This window comes from Pseudophryne corroboree, chromosome 1 (genome assembly GCF_028390025.1).
Source record: "Pseudophryne corroboree isolate aPseCor3 chromosome 1, aPseCor3.hap2, whole genome shotgun sequence".
NCBI lineage: Eukaryota > Metazoa > Chordata > Amphibia > Anura > Myobatrachidae > Pseudophryne > Pseudophryne corroboree.
The window spans coordinates 734,869,563-734,889,631 of NC_086444.1; positions in this window are offsets into that span (position 1 = coordinate 734,869,563).

Genomic DNA, 20,069 nt, shown 5'->3' on the forward strand with positions numbered 1-20,069 from the left:
GGGCTTATCGTCAGTTGCAGATGACTGAGGAGGACATCGTTGGAGTTTGCCAGAATTGGCAAGTCGTCCAGATACGGCAGGATCCTGACTCCCTGGCAATGGAGATGGGCCGTCATTATGGCCATGACCTAGATGAAGATTCGAGTAGCCGTAGCCAGTCCAAATTGTAGAGCCTGGAACTGGTAGTGGAGGTTGCCAATAGCAATCCGCAGATACTGCGGATGCGACATGGCAATAAGTATATGCAGGTACACATCCTGTATATCCAGGGATACCATATAGTCTCCGGGTTCAATAGCCAGTACAATTGAGTGCAGTGTTTCCATATGGAACTTGGACACTCTCACAAAATTGTTCAGAAACAGGGTCGAGTAGTAACCTCTGCCTCTCTGGGCCAGAGGGAACGGCATTCAGGAGAGAACTCACAACCTTTTGCAGAGCTTGCACCTTTAAAGGATCCAAAGGGATAACTGTGGTGCAAAACTGGCGAGGGGGTTGTCTCTTGAAGCAGACTGCATACCCGTGAGAGACAACTTCTCGCACCCATGCATCTAAAGTGGTCATTAACCAGACCTGGGTGAACTGCAGAAGTCTGCCTCCCACCCTGGGGTCCTCCAGGGGGAGGCCCTCCCCGTCATGCAGCAGGCTTGTCTTGTTTGGAAGCAGGCTGATGGGCCGCCCAGGAATGCTTTGTCTTGGGCTTAGTAGTTTTGGGAGCACGAGATTATCTCGGGTATGCCTGACCTTTTGCTTTCCCTTGAGACCAAAAGAAACAAAAAGTGTTACCTTTAACCTTCTGTGCAGAAGGATTAGTATTTGGGAGAAAGGCATTCTTAGCAGCCGCCAATTCAGACACAATTTTATTTAGGTCTTCCCTAAAACAAAATGTCCCCCTAAAAGGGGAGTACCTCCAAGGTCTTTTTGGAGTCTAGGTCCATCTTCCATGACCTCAACCACAGAATACGGTGAGCAAGGATAGACGTAGTCGACGCCTTGGCTGCCAACACACCCGCCTCAGAGGATGCCTCTGAATGCAATAGGCGGCGTTGGTAATATGAGACAGGTATTGTCTGGCATTGTCAGATATATCCTTGGGCAACTCTTCCTCTAATGCCTAAACCCATGCTTCAATTCCTTTTGCAGCCCAAGAGGCTGCAATAGTGGGTCTATGTACAGCACCTGTAAGGGAGTAAATAGACTTCAGGCATCCCTCCACATGCTTATCTGTTGGTTCCTTCAGTGAAGTGACAGTGGTGACAGGCAGAGTGGATGACACCACTAGGCGGGTGACATGGGAATCCACCGGCAGTGAATTTTCCCACTTGTTACATAACTCTGCAGGGAGAGGATAGCGAGCCAAGGACTGTTTAGACAGAGGGAATTTCTTCCCTGGATTAGACCAGGCTCCTGCCTGATGTCCACCAAATGGTCAGAATGGGGTAATAGATTTTTAACCACCTTCTGCCATTTAAACATAAAAGTTTTCTTAGCCACAGTAGTGGAATCCTCATCATCAGTGATTTGTAGGATTTGCTTAATAGCAACCACAAGGGCAGGGACATCAATTTGCAATGGAAAATCCTCGTCAGAAACACCTAATTCAGTGTCTGACAGGACAGTATGCTCCCCTTCCTCTTCAGATGAAACATCTGAGAGATTAGTGGATTGTGAGGAGAAAGCAGCCCGCTTAGATGACCCAGAGATATGAGAGTGACCTGGAGTAGATTTTTGCCTTTCCAAGGAATGATTTAATTGCTGCAACTGGTTAGACAAATTTTCCGCGCAAGGCGGATTAACCATAGGAACAATTTGTGGCTATAATGGCACAGGTGGTCCCAAAGGGGGTGTAAGGCATTCCACCAGAGTACCCAGTAGGTTTGTGAATGCAGCCCAGGGTGGCTCCTGATTGGTTACAGGAGCTGCAGACTGACTGGGAGATGTATGACACATAGGGGGTCATTCCGTCTTTTTCGCTAACAGAAAATGTTCGCTGTGCAGCGATGATGCAAAAAAACGGCACTTCTGCGCATGCGTATGCGGCGCAATGCACACGCGCGACGTACTTTCACAACGCCCGATGTACTTTTACACAAGGTCTAGCGAAGCTTTTCAGTTGCACTGCTGGTCGCAGAGTGATTGACATGAAGTAGGTGTTTCTGGGTGTCAACTGACCGTTTTCAGGTAGTGTTCGGAAAAACGCAGGCGTGCCAGGAAAAATGCAGGCATGTCTGAGCGAACGCAGGGTGTGTTCGTGACGTCAAAACAGGAACTGAACCGTCTGAAGTGATCGCAAGTGCTGAGTAGGTCTGAAGCTACTCTAAAACTGCACAAAATTATTTTGTAGCCGCTGTGCGATCCTTTCGTTCGCAGTTCTGCTAAGCTAAAATACACTCCCAGTGGGAGGCGGCATAGCGTTTGCACGGCTGCTAAAAACAGCTAGCGAGCGATCAACTCGGAATGACCCCCCATAGTACACAGACCATCATACACAGCTTTCCCCTCTGGTAAATCTTTGGCGCATGCTCTGCATGATGCAGGAGCGTCCACAGACTTACTGCCCTTCTTGTTAGACATTATACACAAATGTAACAACAGCTCGAATTAGTACGATAAAGCCAGACATAGTACATTACCTGTGAATAAATCCGTTAGTATGTGACTGTAGACATAGTACACAACACCAGTGATTAAATCCGGTATTATGTGACTGAGTACACAGTAGAATACACGTAATGGATAAATACTGAGACGCACTATATATATGATCGTGACGCACCTAGTCCCTTAGGGTACAGGATATAGTGATAGATATAAAATAAGTGAAACCACACAGCAGATACAGGCACACATAGTCACAGGCAATGCAGATAATTATTATGACAATAAAACTGCACTGGACTAGTATATGTACAGATATATATATATTACACAGCACGGTCCTAGATGCGATCGGCATCTCAGCCCAGCGAACGCCTCTGCCTGATTGACAGGCAGAGGCGTTCGCTGGATGGGATGGGGCGGAACGGTGGCATTGGGCCTCCATTTTGGGGGAGTGGTCCAGGCAAGGAAGGCGTGCCCAGACCGTGCGGGCCGCGGAGGCTGCGTGTGACGTCATGCAGCTGCCGTGGCCTGCCCCCCGCACGGTCCGGACAAGCCTGCCTTGCCCGGACCACTCCCCTAAAACAGCGGCCCAACGCCACCATCCCGCCCCCTCCCGCCCAGCGCTGCAACCCGGAGAGCGACAGGTAGCTCCCTGCCAGCCCGCAGGAGCTGTGCTGGTAGGGAGATACTCTTCAGGTACAAATACATCGCCACCGTGTAATGCTTTTGTACCTGTGCAAGGGAGAGGGGGGCAGAGCCAGACATGCAGGGTGGACTAGCCCGGTGCTGGGCGTCCCCCCGCATGTCTGTGAAAGTGATCGTAGATGTGCTAAATTGAGCACATCTACGATCAAGTCTGAATTACCCCCAATATATCCTGTAAAAGATACACTTTTTCTTAACTAACGCTGTCTCTATAAAGACATGTACAATACTCAAGTGTTTGTAAAGTCACAGCGCTGTATACAAGCGGCTTTACAAGGGAGACCTTACCCTGCAGTCCCAGAGACCAGCTGCAACTATGCTTAAAAAATGGCACCCAGCGTCTCAGTCAGGGAGTGAGGGAGAGTGTAAGGCAGCTCCAGGACGGGAAGATCTGCAGTAGATGGCGCCCTGGGCCGGGGAGAGGCTACAGGTCAAGCGCCGGTTTACTTATGCTGGACTTCCACCCCAGGTGCTAGCAAGCCTTATTAAATGGGGCGTTAGTACACCTGACCTGTGTACTATTGCCCTGGTGGTCTAGTGGGGTCCCTGCTCGGTGACAGTGTCCACGCCAGTGCCGTGATTCATCTCCCTAGGTCGTGGATGGAATGCGATTTAATGGCGGATCCCACAGGGGGACCCTCTTACCTCCTTCCCGTAGCAGCCACGTGAACCAGGAGAGCGACTGCGACTGTGTGCCTAAAGCCGGAGGGTCTCCGCCACAAGTACCCTGGAACAGGCCGCGGGAGTATGCGACGCCGCTTGCTAGGTGATGGAGCTGCAGGGCTGAAGTCTCACCATGACATACAGCGCTGACAGCCCAGTTTTGAAGAAATTTTCTGTCAGAAAAAGCTTTTTCAGGGCTGACCAGTGCAGCCCACCTGTTAAGTGACCAGCTGCTGCAGACACCAACTAAAACTGAGCTCACAGTGCCTGGAGGTGGGCTTATAGAGGAGGCCCAAATGCATCCTGGGACAGCCTAAAGCTTTAGCCTGTTGGTGCCTCTGGATCAAGATCCACTCTACATCCCAATGTTTCTCTGTGGAAACCAATGTAACCTGCTGCAGAAGTTTTTCTTCATGGAAGATGGACAGTGGGCTGCCGCCCATATACAGTATGGTCCACTGTAGGGAATTCTAAAGACTCTCGAGGTCATGAACCCATGAGATTTATGATCCATTCCAATGTGTGTTAAATGATCTTCTGATGGCAAGAGACAGAGGTGACAGTTCCATCTTAATCCTTCTGGATTTCTCTGCAGCATTTGATACCATGGACCATGGGATTCTGATTGAGCGTCTGAAAAATTTCTGTGGACTGGATGGCACAGTCCTTAGCTGGTTCAAATCATTTCTCACTGCCAGAGAGTTTCGTCTGGCGTCCACTCATCATCACCAGTGTCACTGCCATGTGGTGTCCCACAAGGTTCTATACTATCCCCCATGCTATTTGCAGTATACATGTTACCACTGGGTGAAATAATCAGACACCATGGCCTGGTCTACCACTGCTATGCAGATGATACACAACTGTACCTGTCCTTTGCTCCGGGTACTGAGAACCCAATAACAACCTTAAATGGATGTCTAGCTGAGTTCCAGTAGTGGATGAGTGCCAGTTGACTGAGAATACTGATAAAACAGAGGTCCTTATGATAGGACCGCAACATCAAAGGACAAGACTGCATAGCCAGCCAAATGGACTTATGCTTCGGGATTCAGAATTACAAACCACTGATCATGTGCTGGTGTTGATCTGGATGGTGACTTAACACTTAAACATCAGATATCAACCACAATCAAATCATCATTCTTTCATCTGAGTAACATAGCCAGAATCAAGCATTTAGTTCCCTCTGAAGATCTGCCTTAAGTCATACAAGCATTTAAATCATCTCCATTGGACTACTACAATGCCCTCTACCTTGGTCTCTCAGAAAAAGAATTGCACCGCTTATAGCTGGTAGAAAACACATTGCCAGGCTTTTAACCAACCAGCGCCGTTTCAGCCACATAATACCCATTAACTACTCACTCCACTGGCTGCCAGTAAAATGTCGAATCATCTTCAAGATTGGCTTGCTGACTTTCAAAGCCCTACATGACCAAGGCACAAGGTACCTGAAGCAGCTTCTGATTCCATACTGCCCCACTCGATTACTGCGATCTGTAGATGAAGGACTTTTGGCATTACCTAGAATCTCCCGTAGTTCATATGGGGGTTGAGCTTTTAGTAATGTGGCTCCAACTCTATGGAACTCGCTTCCCCATACAGTTCAGCACTCTAGAATCCTTCAATTATGAACTCAACACTTTCCTGTATACTCAAGCATATTCATAATTTGTCCCTTTAATATCTCCATGCTCTCTGTATTTTATGAAAAGCTTTTCTGTTCTTCATTGTTTCTGTAATGTATTATGTTAAGTCTGTAAAGTGCCTCAAGTCCTATTGGAGAAAGAGCGCTATATAAATAAAATTATTATGATGATTATTAGATTTGCTGAAGGCTGCATAAGCCTGAGGCCATATAAGAGCCCAACTTTTGGTGATTGGTTGTTTGATGACTAAGCAGTTGCTAGGCAGATCAATTTTCCGGTTGTTTTTTCCTATTGGATTAGAGGGTTGTCCATCAAGCTTTAAAGGGTTGGTCTTAGGATAGTATATAGGGCAGGGTCATGTGCCTCAGACTTCCTCTTGCCATTTATTGTATGCCCGCCCGCCTTCCCGGATTACATTTGATTTGTTTTGTTTCCTTCAGTTGGCTATTGAAAGCCAGATTGTCGGGAAGTCGCTACCAACCAGCGGTCAAACAGGCATAAGTGGTCATTGTGGGGCACCCTCTTTAGAAGGACGGCAGGTGTGTCCTTCTATTGCGGTTGGGCATTTAGACGTTCCCCTGCGGGAACCGAACGTTTGCCAGAGAAAAGAGTGGTGAGGCCAGCACAATGCGGGTTATGCAGGAAGGAGGCGGGGTTTGGGTACTACCCTCCTTGGTTTGTTGGTTTTCATCTAGGTGACTGGAGCTGGTGTCTGGTAGCGACTTTCTTTTTGCCATCCTCCAATCTAAATTTAACTCTACAATCTAAATTAATTCCAATTCGATTACAATTATAGTCTAAAGAGTTGGTCAGCGATCAATAAATATCGTCTGACCTTTAACTCCAGCTACCGTGTCCGTGTCTTTATTTCAGTGTGTTGTGTCATTTTATTTTAGTGATAAGCTAGCTTAAGAAAAGGTTTATGTAATCACAATAAAGTTATGGGTGCCTTATTATGTTATTCCTACCCTAATCATAAAGTTACAATATGTGATTGTCACATACAGCAATAAAATTATTCCAATATTTGTCCCATTCAAGGACATAATCTGTCTAGAAATAAGTCTTGGACAATCATCTATCTAGTAGGTGTTATAATCTTTGTGTCTTGCAATACAATACATGTTTCCATAAACATTACACTGGTATCTAGAGACACTGACAATATTAAATGAGAAAGAATACAATAAGCATTAAGGGCAGAATATGATTTGTATCACTGTACCTATTATATAGGAGGTAATGTGTACAGTACAAGCTTTGCAAATATTCCGATAATGTTCAGTAGTGGACCAATCATAAATAATGCTTGTCACAACTATGCTAATGACTTGAATTCAATAAAGCATTCTAATGAGCAAATTAGTTCAGGTTTAGATTAAGGATAATGGTTTCCTACCTCAGGTAGTTAGATGCTGGGTCTTTGTCTATTCCTGTGTCAATTTCTTCTATTGTGAAAACCACACGTGAACCAGTTTCTGATTCTGATTTTCCAGGGTCACCAGTCTGGCGATGTGTGAGTGGCGGGAGTTGCGGAGTGCCAGAATAACGCCTCTTGATTGCACTCAATGAAGGTGAAATTGAGTATGAACTGAGATCAAAACTTTCTCGAGACCTCTGTAAGGAAAGAAAAAAAGATCATATAAACAGTTATAAAAATGAGTGAGGAAAAAGAAGTGGATTAGAATGATATTGCTAACATACAATACTTGATTACATCTGAATTAGATTGTGTGGAGTGTTCTTGTATTCATTCTATACACAGTGGCTTGCAAAAGTATTCGACACCCTAAAAAGTCATCAGAATTGTCTGTATTACATATGACGCCTAGACACAGGGGCATCATAAAACAGGAGGGTGCCCATGTGCAGTTTCGTCTTGGCCCCCTCCTCTTTAGCTGGCAGCGCAGCGGAACTCAGAGCACTATGGTCACTAAAAACCCTAGCACTGTACTATTAGAGTTCAGTATGTATGTACAGTACTCCGGGAATATGATGCAACGGTCATTTTCCTGGCAATTTTTCTGGAGCTCAAGCGCAAAATGCTGGGAAAATGGCCGCCGCACCATTTTCCCGGTGATCTGTGCAGCACTACTATCGCAGACGCAGGGCTCTGGAGGGTTTAGTATTCAAAAAAAATTGGTGCCATGCACCCACTATAGATACATTACTGCCTAGACGGATTGTTGCAGACAGTATTTTCATGGCAAATCAGTAGGCTCTTGAAGTAAAAAATGTTTAAACTCATAATTCATGAATTGTCTGCAGATTATTTTGATTAATTATTATTAAAAACTGAAAAATGCTGCCTGCATAAGTGTCCAACCCCTGCAAGCCAGTACTTGTTAGAACCAACTTTTAGGGGCTGAATACTTTTCAAGCCACAGTATAAGCCCATAGGTTGCCTGGAAACCCTCCTCTTCTTGGCAAGTCGCTCAAATTAAGGGACAGAGCAGAGCTACTGCACATGTGGTCCAGTGGTAGCAGCTTTATCTACCAATTTTTCTCTGTGTGTGGATCTGAGCACTCAGTCAGTGCACTGGACCAGAGAGTAGCTGCCAGGAAGAAGAGGCAGGAGCCTTACCATGAGATGGGAGAATGTGTGCTTAGAAAGTGCAGTACTAGTTTGTGTATGTTTAACCTTTCCCTGACCACTTATTTATAAAATAGTTTGATACAGCCTATACTATAGACCCTCTATACTGTTAAATATGAATACTATATTCCATACAGTATACAGTGTATAAAAAGACCAATGTTTACATTAATGTCCACGGTCATTACTAGGTTCTTCTATCGCTCTCCCAGACTCCCGCACTTGCTCCAGTGTTCCGCAGAGTGGGAGATTGCATACTGCATTTGGAAACTCCCCTCTAGAAATCCTGCATTTGCCACTGAAGCCTGCATTTGGTAAATTCAATATTATATATTAGTCCAGCTGATTTTGTGCTATTACTGCTATACTTTAGGACAAAAATTATCTATTCTTTAAAGGTTACTCTTAAACACACACATTTTTACTTATTAATATAGAAAACATAGATGAATTTGAAGTGGAATCATTTTATATAGCTTATGATTTACATGTTATGTCTATATTACTCCATGTAGAATAACTCCCAAATGCTATCATTTAGTCGTGGTACAGGGCATATGCTGACGCATATCCCCAGTACCCATTGGCAAAATCCAGAGCCTACCACCTGTGCCATATTACTGAAGACATTTGGAGCGTCGACGGAGAGATAAATATAGTGAATAGGTGCACCACACACCCTGCACCCATTATATATATGCGCATGCTGGCATTCCCTGTAAGCAATTAGGGGCATTCCCTTCAGGTAAGTCATGTCGCATTATCAAAGAGTATAATTCCATGTCACTAATAGCTGGCAATTGGTTTCAGTGGTCAACTTATCTTGCTAGAAGGGAAGAAGTGTTGTTGTTGTTTTTTTTCTTTCAAATGTTTTTCACTTTCTGTTGAATTATTCTTTAAATACAGTATGTGTCCTATTCCCAGGTGGCAACCTGTTCAATGCATTATGTTACCTGCTTAATGTATAGTTAGAGTATGTACATTTTTTTACATTTACAACGAAATGAGTATCACTAGGCATTCCTGACCATTTGTATTGCCTTAGAGGGTCATTCCGAGTTGATCGCTCGCTAGCAACTTTTTGCAGCGCTGCGATCAGGTTAAAACTCGACAAAACTGTGCATGCACCACAATGCGCAGGCGCGTCGTACGGGTACAAAGAGGATCAGTGCTGGGCAATGGATTTAACGAAGAATCCATTCGCACAGTCGATCGCAAGGTGACTGACAGAAAGAGGGAGTTTATGGGTGTCAACTGATCGTTTTTTTGGGAGTGTTTGGGAAAACGCAGGCGTGTCCAAGCATTTGCAGGGCGGGTGTCCCACGTCAATTCCGGGACCAAAAAGACTGGAGTGATCGCAGCGGCTGAGTAAGTCCAGAGCAACTTAAAAACGTCAGAAACTGTTTTTGTACCGCTCGGCTACACAAGCGTTCGCACACTTGAAAAGCGAAAATACACTCCCCCATGGGCGGCGACTATCTGATCGCAGCGCTGCAAAAAGTTGCTAGCAAGCGATCAACTCGGAATGACCTCCTAAGACTCCAAGGCATCATTTGTGAGTGGCAAAACCTAGCTGCAATGAACAGCCGTCTGGCGTGAGATAAGTAACAGCTGCCTGCTGCATTCAGCAGTGTGCACTTTCTGTATAAACTGGTTTATTCCTACAAAATGCAAGTAAAGGATGCCCAAGGGACTTTTCTGATTATTTTATGAAATGTTTACACGCATTTCCACAATCTAATTAAGATTCAGTGTAACATAAATGGGGTTGTATACCTAAATTAATTATGTAAAGAGCAGCTATATATTAGACATGTGGCTATGGCCACTACAATGATTGAAACCTTTAAAAAAACAAAACATTAATTTAGAGAGTGCACAGTAGATATATAAAAGAAATATTTTTATTCACCGCAAACAGACTTTATTCATATTTGATGCCAATGTGTTAAATTAGCTCTTGTCTGCAAGGTTGTTCAGAGCTGTGGTCATACTTTTCTTATTGAATTGGAGTAAATTTGATAAATTTGATAAAATTATATGGGCAGTACATCTACAGCTCAGATTCCCTGATGCCGATCTGCTGATCTCCGGACATTTGATAATCGTCGATTTGTATGGAAATCAGCAAAAAAACGATATGTAAAAAATCCTCGACTCACTGATCCTGATAATTTTTTGTTCGGAATCGCACAATTAAGGATTTCAAACATGTTGGATTTCCCTGATTCCTTAAGCCAGGTAATAGGAGCTCACTACCACCAGGAGGGTACTGGAGCTTGGGCCCGGACTGAGAGCCAATAGCTGCCTGGTACAATGAATAATGTTTTTGTTTTTTTACATTGAGACAATGTACACGTGATGTCATGACATCACACATGCTGCACTGCTGTCATAGGATCCTGCCGCAGACAGAAGACACAGGAGAAGGTTTCTGGGGGCTAGAGCTGCAGAGACAGAAAAGGGGCTGGCTAGAGAGTCAGAAGGGTGGTGGCTAATTAGATAGAAGGGGCTGGCTGTTAGACAGAAGAGGTACTAGCTGGAGCTGGAAAGACAGAAGGAGGATGGAGAGAGAGAAGGGGGCTGGCTGATGAGATAAAAGGGTCTGACTGTTAGACAGAAGAGGTACTAGCTGGAGCTTGAAAGACAGAAAGAGGCTGGAGAGACAGAAGGGGGCTGGCTGATGAGATAGAAGGGTCTGACTGTTAGACAGAAGAGGTACTAGCTGGAGCTGGAAAGACAGAAAGAGGCTGGAGAGACAGAAGGGGGCTGGCTGATGAGATAGAAGGGTCTGACTGTTAGACAGAAGAGGTACTGGCTGGAGTTGGAGAGACAGAAAAATGCTGGAGAGACAGAAGGGGGCTGGCTGGAGCTGGAGCGACACTGCAGGGAAGCTGGGATTTTGCGCTGGTTTTCTAGTGGTGGCTGCCTTTCCCTGCAGTGCAGAGTGGTGCAGCACGGATCGACAGGAGGACAAGAGACTAGTGCATCTAGGGAGAGGCTGACAGGCCAATCAGGCTCAAGCCCACAAATCAGAATGCAGGAGGTGAAGCTGGGCTGAGCCTGATCATTCACCCTGGTTGGTGGCTAGCGTGTTGCTGCACTTAGTACTGTGTGCTGTGCACTATAAAATAAAATGATCCTAAATGACAGGGAAAAATGGGGGGGGGGGAATCGGCACGTTCCTTTGTGCCTCTTTCCCCCATGAATCTGCCTATGTTCACATCAATCCCTGACCAGTTGGTGCTTACAGTCTGAATTCTCTAACACACATGATACAGTATGGTCCATTTAAGTCACAAACCAAATAACCTACCAGTGTGTTTATGGAGTGTGACTGGAGGTGTTGTGCCTTTGTGTTCAAATGGGTTGGGTATGAAATCCCGGCAGTCACAATACTGATGGTCAGGATGCCAACTGCTGCATCACAATGGTCAATATCCAGACGCAGCCTAAAGATGGGCATACACTATACCAGGCATTACCAACCACGGTCCTCAAAGCACACCAACAGTGCAGGTTGTAGTGATATCCAGGCTGCAGCACAGATGGTTAAATCAAAATCAGTGAGCTACTAATTAAGTCACCTGTGCTGAAGCCTGGATATCACTAAAACCTGCACTGTTGGTGTGCCTTGAGGGCCGTGGTTGGGAATGCCTTCACTATACAATTATCTGCCAGAAAATCTGTGGTTGGAATGAAAACCTGGTAATGGATGAGAGCTGTTGACAATCAACCATTTGCTACCAATCACTGGAAAATGGACAAACCCTGTCTGTGATTTAACCAATTTGTATAAACGACAGGTTTTGTCCATTTTCCAGTGTTTGGTAGCAAATGGTCGATTGTCAGTTTCTCTTATACATTACTAGATTTTAATTTCGCTCCCGTGAGCATTGGATCGGATCCTCCAGATTGAATGTGCTGCACATTCAATCAGGTCCAACCTGGGGGCATGGCTGGGATCACCCAGGATCGCCCAAGATACATTGGATGCAAAAGGACAGCATACGATGTATCTTGGGCGATCCTGCCCCCCGGGAGGCTGCCGGGGTGATCATCTGCGATCGCCTCCGACATGCGGTCAGATAAGTGTATGGGGCCCTTAACCCTCCCTCTAGTGCCTAACTGTACCCCAGTATTTACCGCCAGGATCCGTCTGAATTCTGACTATCATGATTCTGCTGTCGGTATTCTGGCTGTCAGGATCCCAATTGCCAGGAGCCTGACCGCATCCTGTTCATAAATTGAAGGTGTAAAATGCTAGCCTCATGTTTTAATGATACTGAAAAAGTTCCACAAAAAGCCAACAAGTATATTCAATAATAAAAGCAAGAAAAGATTATCTACTACCTTAATGCGCTATCCAACACAATACATAACATACAGCAGGACTACAATGTCACAAATGGTAAATCACGAGGTGTTCCCAAAATGATATTTCTACTGTCCTGGTAGTGTATAGTTCAATATGATAAAAATGTCAAGTGGAATATTCTTGAAAGCAGAAAAAGCGGGGGAAGGTTTTCACGGGGTACACACCGTACTCACGTAGATGTAGGCTGTTCAAAGCTCATAAAGGTTTCTTTCTCCAGTGGAAATTTTTTTTATTAGATGTCCTTGAGATGGAATCTCTTCGTATCAGTGTTCGATTTCCCGTATGGACCCGGAAATATAAACAGTAGAAATACTGATAGTGTAGTAGGTTTCAGCAAATATCATGACAATCAGTTGTAGTTATAACTGGAAGCTATGATAGCAGATAGAGGATTCTCCAACGTACCCAACTTACATAGGTGCGTGTGTGAATCCCCATATAAAGGTATCTTTCAACAGATCAGTAAGGCCGAGAAAAAAAAAAGAACATGAAGGATATCTCTTAATAAAGCGTACCCGACTCACGTTTGGGAAGAGTAAATGATGCTCATAAAGGTATCTTTCAGATGTTTCTCCTTAGTGGATGGTTGGAGGTCCCGAGCCAGTGGATGATCTTTCTCTGGTGGTCTCCTCCTGATTGGTTCGTAACGTCCTCCCAAAAGATAAAACCAGGGGCCAAACCCCAAGTGGAGGTCAAAAAAGGGGAGACTCGCAGACGTGCAGCGCTGCTTTCCGGGGAGCTACAGCCTCAGGCTGAGGCTGTAGCTCCCCGGAAAGCAGCGCTGCACGTCTGCGAGTCTCCCCTTTTTTGACCTCCACTTGGGGTTTGGCCCCTGGTTTTATCTTTTGGGAGGACGTTACGAACCAATCAGGAGGAGACCACCAGAGAAAGATCATCCACTGGCTCGGGACCTCCAACCATCCACTAAGGAGAAACATCTGAAAGATACCTTTATGAGCATCATTTACTCTTCCCAAACGTGAGTCGGGTACGCTTTATTAAGAGATATCCTTCATGTTCTTTTTTTTTCTCGGCCTTACTGATCTGTTGAAAGATACCTTTATATGGGGATTCACACACGCACCTATGTAAGTTGGGTACGTTGGAGAATCCTCTATCTGCTATCATAGCTTCCAGTTATAACTACAACTGATTGTCATGATATTTGCTGAAACCTACTACACTATCAGTATTTCTGCTGTTTATATTTCCGGGTCCATACGGGAAATCGAACACTGATACGAAGAGATTCCATCTCAAGGACATCTAATAAAAAAATTTTCCACTGGAGAAAGAAACCTTTATGAGCTTTGAACAGCCTACATCTACGTGAGTACGGTGTGTACCCCGTGAAAACCTTCCCCCGCTTTTTCTGCTTTCAAGAATATTCCACTTGACATTTTTATCATATTGAACTATACACTACCAGGACTGTAGAAATATCATTTTGGGAACACCTCGTGATTTACCATTTGTGACATTGTAGTCCTGCTGTATGTTATGTATTGTGTTGGATAGTGCATTAAGGTAGTAGATAATCTTTTCTTGCTTCCATTGTATTGGAGATTGTGTGACATCTCCCTCTACAGACCCATTGCAGCAATCCAGAGGGCGCGGTAGGATTTCATCCACTTTGTTCGTATTATATTCAATAATAAGAATTTACTCAGCGGTAATTCTATTTCTCGTAGTCCGTAGTGGATGCTGGGTACTCCGTAAGGACCATGGGGAATAGACGGGCTCCGCAGGAGACTGGGCACTCTTAAAAGAAAGATTAGGTACTATATCTGGTGTGCACTGGCTCCTCCCTCTATGCCCCTCCTCCAGACCTCAGTTAGGGAAACTGTGCCCGGAAGAGCTGACATTACTAGGAAAGGATTTTGGAATCCAGGGTAAGACTCATACCAGCCACACCAATCACACCGTACAACTTGTGATAACTATACCCATTTAACAGTATGAACAACAGCTGAGCCTCATTCAACAGATGGCTCAGAACAATAACCCTATAGTTAAACAATAACTATATACAAGTATTGCAGAAGTCCGCACTTGGGACGGGCTCCCAGCATCCACTACGGGCTACGAGAAATAGAATTACCGGTGAGTAAATTCTTATTTTCTCTGACGTCCTAGTGGATGCTGGGTACTCCGTAAGGACCATGGGGATTATACCAAAGCTCCCAAACGGGCGGGAGAGTGCGGATGACTCTGCAGCACCGAATGAGCAAACTCAAGGTCCTCCTCAGCCAGGGTATCAAACTTGTCGAATTTTGCAAACGTGTTTGATCCCGACCAGGTAGCAGCTCGGCAAAGTTGTAAAGCCGAGACCCCTCGGGCAGCCGCCCAAGAAGAGCCCACCTTCCTCGTGGAATGGGCTTATACTGATTTAGGATGCGGCAGTCCAGCCGCAGAATGTGCAAGTTGAATCGTGCTACAGATCCAGCGAGCAATAGTCTGCTTAGAAGCAGGAGCACCCAGCTTGTTGGGTGCATGCAGGATAAACAGCGAGTCAGTTTTTCTGACTCTAGCCGTCCTGGAAACATAGATTTTCAGGGCCCGGACTACGTCCAGCAACTTGGAATCCTCCAAGTCACGAGTAGCCGCAGGCACCACAATAGGTTGGTTCAAATGAAACGCTGATACCACCTTAGGGAGAAATTGGGGACGAGTCCTCAATTCTGCCCTGTCCATATGGAAGATCAGATAAGGGCTTTTACAAGACAAAGCCGCCAATTCTGACACACGCCTAGCCGAAGCCAAGGCCAAAAGCATGACCACTTTCCACGTGAGATACTTCAACTCCACGGTCTGAAGTGGCTCAAACCAATGTGATTTTAGGAAATCCAACACTACGTTGAGATCCCAAGGTGCCACTGGAGGCACAAAAGGGGGCTGAATATGCAGCACTCCCTTAACAAACGTCTGAACTTCAGGCAGTGAAGCCAGTTCTTTTTGAAAGAAAATAGACAGGGCCGAAATCTGGACTTTTATGGATCCCAATTTTAGGCCCATAGTCACTCCTGACTGTAGGAAGTGCAGAAATCGACCCAGCTGAAATTCCTCTGTTGGGGCCTTCAAGGCCTCACACCAAGCAACATATTTTCGCCATATGCGGTGATAATGTTTTGCTGTCACATCCTTCCTAGCTTTTATCAGCGTAGGAATGACTTCTACCGGAATGCCCTTTTCCATCAGGATCCGGCGTTCAACCGCCATGCCGTCAAACGCAGCCGCGGTAAGTCTTGGAACAGACAGGGCCCCTGCTGTAGCAGGTCCTGTCGGAGCGGCAGAGGCCAAGGGTCCTCTGAGATCATTGCTTGTAGTTCCGGGTACCAAGTTCTTCTTGGCCAATCCGGAACGATGAGTATAGTTCTTACTCCTCTCTTTCTTATTATCCTCAGTACCTTTGGTATGAGAGGAAGAGGAGGGAACACATAAACCGACTGGTACACCCACGGTGTCACTAGAGCGTCCACAGCTATCGCCTGAGGGTCCCTTGACCTGGCGCAATATCTTTTTAGCTTTTTGTTGAGGCGGGACGCCATTATGTCCACCTGTGGCCTTTCCCAACGATTTACAATCAGCTGGAAGACTTCTGGATGAAGTCCCCACTCTCCCGGGTGGAGGTCGTGCCTGCTGAGGAAGTCTGCTTCCCAGTTGTCCACTCCCAGAATGAACACTGCTGACAGTGCTATCACGTGATTCTCCGCCCATCGGAGAATCCTTGTGGCTTCTGCCATTGCCATCCTGCTTCTTGTGCCGCCCTGTCGGTTTACATGGGCGACCGCCGTGATGTTGTCTGACTGAATCAGCACCGGCTGATTTTGAAGCAGGGGTTTTGCTTGACTTAGGGCATTATAAATGGCCCTTAGTTCCAGAATATTTATGTGTAGGGAAGTCTCCTGACTCGACCATTGTCCTTGGAAGTTTCTTCCCTGAGTGACTGCCCCCCAACCTCGGAGGCTTGCATCCGTGGTCACCAGGACCCAGTCCTGAATGCCGAATCTGCGGCCCTCGAGAAGATGAGCACTCTGCAGCCACCACAGCAGAGACACCCTGGCCCTCGGGGACAGGGTGATCAACCGATGCATCTGAAGATGCGATCCGGACCACTTGTCTAACAGATCCCACTGAAAGATCCTTGCATGGAACCTGCCAAAGGGAATTGCTTCGTAAGAAGCTACCATCTTTCCCAGGACTCGCGTGCAGTGATGCACCGACACCTGTTTTGGTTTCAGGAGGTCTCTGACCAGAGATGACAACTCCTTGGCCTTCTCCTCTGGGAGAAACACCTTCTTCTGTTCTGTGTCCAGAATCATACCCAAGAACAGCAGACGCGTCGTAGGAACCAGCTGCGACTTTGGGATATTCAGAATCCAGCCGTGCTGTTGTAGCACTTCCTGAGATAGTGCTACTCCGACCAACAACTGCTCCATGGACCTCGCCTTTATAAGGAGATCGTCCAAGTACGGGATAATTATAACTCCCTTCTTTCGAAGGAGTATCATCATTTCGGCCATTACCTTGGTAAATACCCTCGGTGCCGTGGACAGACCAAACGGCAACGTCTGGAATTGGTAATGGCAGTTCTGTACCACAAATCGGAGGTACTCCTGGTGAGGTGGGTAAATGGGGACATGTAGGTAAGCATCCTTGATGTCCAGTGATACCATAAAATCCCCCTCTTCCAGGCTTGCAATAACCGCCCTGAGCGATTCCATTTTGAACTTGAACTTCCTTATATAAGTGTTCAAGGATTTCAAATTTAGAATGGGTCTCACAGAACCGTCTGGTTTCGGTACCACAAACATTGTGGAATAGTAACCCCGTCCCTGTTGAAGGAGGGGAACTTTGATTATCACCTGCTGGAGGTACAGCTTGTGAATTGCCGCCAGTACTACCTCCCTTTCCTTGGGAGTAGCTGGCAAGGCTGATTTGAGGTAACGGCGAGGGGGAGACGTCTCGAACTCCAGCTTGTATCCCTGAAATACCACTTGTAGAACCCAGAGATCCACCTGTGAGCGAACCCACTGGTCGATGAAGTTCCGGAGACGGGCCCCCACCGCACCTGGCTCCACCTGTGGAGCCCCAGCGTCATGCGGTGGACTTAGTGGAAGCAGGGGAGGATTTTTGTTCCTGGGAACTGGCTGTCTGGTGCAGCTTTTTCCCTCTACCCCTGCCACTGGGCAGAAAGGACGCGCCTCTGACCCGCTTGCCTTTCTGGGGCCGAAAGGACTGTACTTGATAATATGGTGCTTTCTTAGGCTGTGAGGGAACCTGAGGTAAAAAAGTCGACTTCCCAGCTGTTGCTGTGGACACGAGGTCCGAGAGACCGTCCCCAAACAATTCCTCACCCTTATAAGACAAAACTTCCATGTGCCTTTTAGAATCAGCATCACCTGTCCACTGCCGAGTCCATAATACTCTCCTGGCAGAAATGGACATTGCATTAATTCTAGATGCCAGCCAGCAAATGTCCCTCTGTGCATCCCTCATATATAAGACTACGTCTTTAATATGCTCTATGGTTAGCAAAATAGTATCCCTGTCAAGGGAATCAATGTTATCTGACAGGGAATCAGACCATGCTGTGGCAGCACTACACATCCATGCTGAAGCAATAGCAGGTCTCAGTATAGTACCTGAGTGTGTATACACAGACTTCAGGATAGTCTCCTGCTTTCTATCTGCAGGCTCCTTTAAGGCGGCCGTATCCTGAGACGGCAGTGCCACCTTTTTTGATAAGCGTGTGAGCGCCTTGTCCACCCTAGGGGATGTCTCCCAGCGTAACCTATCCGTTGGCGGGAAAGGGTACGCCATTAGTAACCGCTTAGAAATCACTAATTTCTTATCTGGGGAACACCACGCTTCTTCACACAATTCATTTAACTCATCAGATGGGGGAAAAGTCACTGGCTGCTTTTTCTCCACAAACATAATACCCTTTTTTGTGGTAACCGGGTTAATGTCAGAAATGTGCAACACATTTTCATTGCTGTAATCATGCATTGGATGGCCCTTGTGGATTGTACATTTGTCTCATCCTCGTCGACACTGGAGTCAGACTCCGTGTCGACATCTGTGTCTGCCATCTGAGGTAGCGGGCGTTTTTGAGCCCCTGATGGCCTCTGAGACGCTTGGGCAGGCGCGGGCTGAGATGCCGGCTGTCCCAAAGCTGTTACGTCATCGAACCTTTTATGCAAGGAGTTGACACTGTCGGTTAATACCTTCCACATATCCATCCACTCTGGTGTCGGCCCCGCAGGGGGCGACATCACACTTATCGGCTCCTGCTCCGCCTCCGCGTAAGCGTCCTCATTAAACATGTCGACACAGCCGTACCGACACACCGCACACACACACACAGGGAATGCTCTGACTGAGGACAGGACCCCACAAAGTCCTTTGGGGAGACAGAGAGAGAGTATGCCAGTGCACACCAGAGCGCTATATAACAGAGGGATTTACACTAATACAAAGTGAATTTTCCCCCAATAGCTGCTTATTATCACAATTGCGCCTAAATTTATGTGCCCCCCCTCTCCTTTTTACCCTTTCCGTAGTGTATACTGCAGGGGAGAGCCTGGGGAGCGTCCTTCCAGCGGAGCTGTGAAGAGAAAATGGCGTTGGCTGTGCTGAGGAAGATAGCCCCGCCCCTTCAGCGGCGGGCTTCTCCCGCTTTTTTAATAATAATTATGGCGGGGGATTAGGCACATATACAGTTTAGAACTGTATTATGTGCATTTTGCCAAGTAAGGTATACAAATTGCAGCCCAGGGCGCCCCCCCCCCCCCCCCCAGCGCCCTGCACCCACCAGTGACCGGAGCGTGTGGTGTGCTGTGGGAGCAATGGCGCACAGCTGCAGTGCTGTGCGCTACCTTATTGAAGACCGGAGTCTTCAGCCGCCGATTTTCTCCTGGAATCTTCCGTCTTCTGGCTCTGCAAGGGGGACGGCGGCGCGGCTCCGGGAACGGACGATCGAGGTTGGGCCCTGTGTTCGATCCCTCTGGAGCTAATGGTGTCCAGTAGCCTTAGAAGCACAAGCTAGCTGCAAGCAGGTAGGTTTGCTTCTCTCCCCTAAGTCCCACGTAGCAGTGAGTCTGTTGCCAGCAGATCTCACTGAAAATAAAAAACCTAACAAATACTTTCTTTTCTAGTAAGCTCAGGAGAGCCCACTAGGTGCATCCAGCTTTGGCCGGGCACAGATTCTAACTGAGGTCTGGAGGAGGGGCATAGAGGGAGGAGCCAGTGCACATCAGATATAGTACCTAATCTTTCTTTTAAGAGTGCCCAGTCTCCTGCGGAGCCCGTCTATTCCCCATGGTCCTTACGGAGTACCCAGCATCCACTAGGACGTCAGAGAAAAGTAAATTATGTAGTGAGTCCTTGAAATTTTCAAAAATATGTAAAATGCACACCAGCGGTGGCCAACCAGTGGCTCTTGAGCCGCATGTGTCTCTTTCTTTATTCA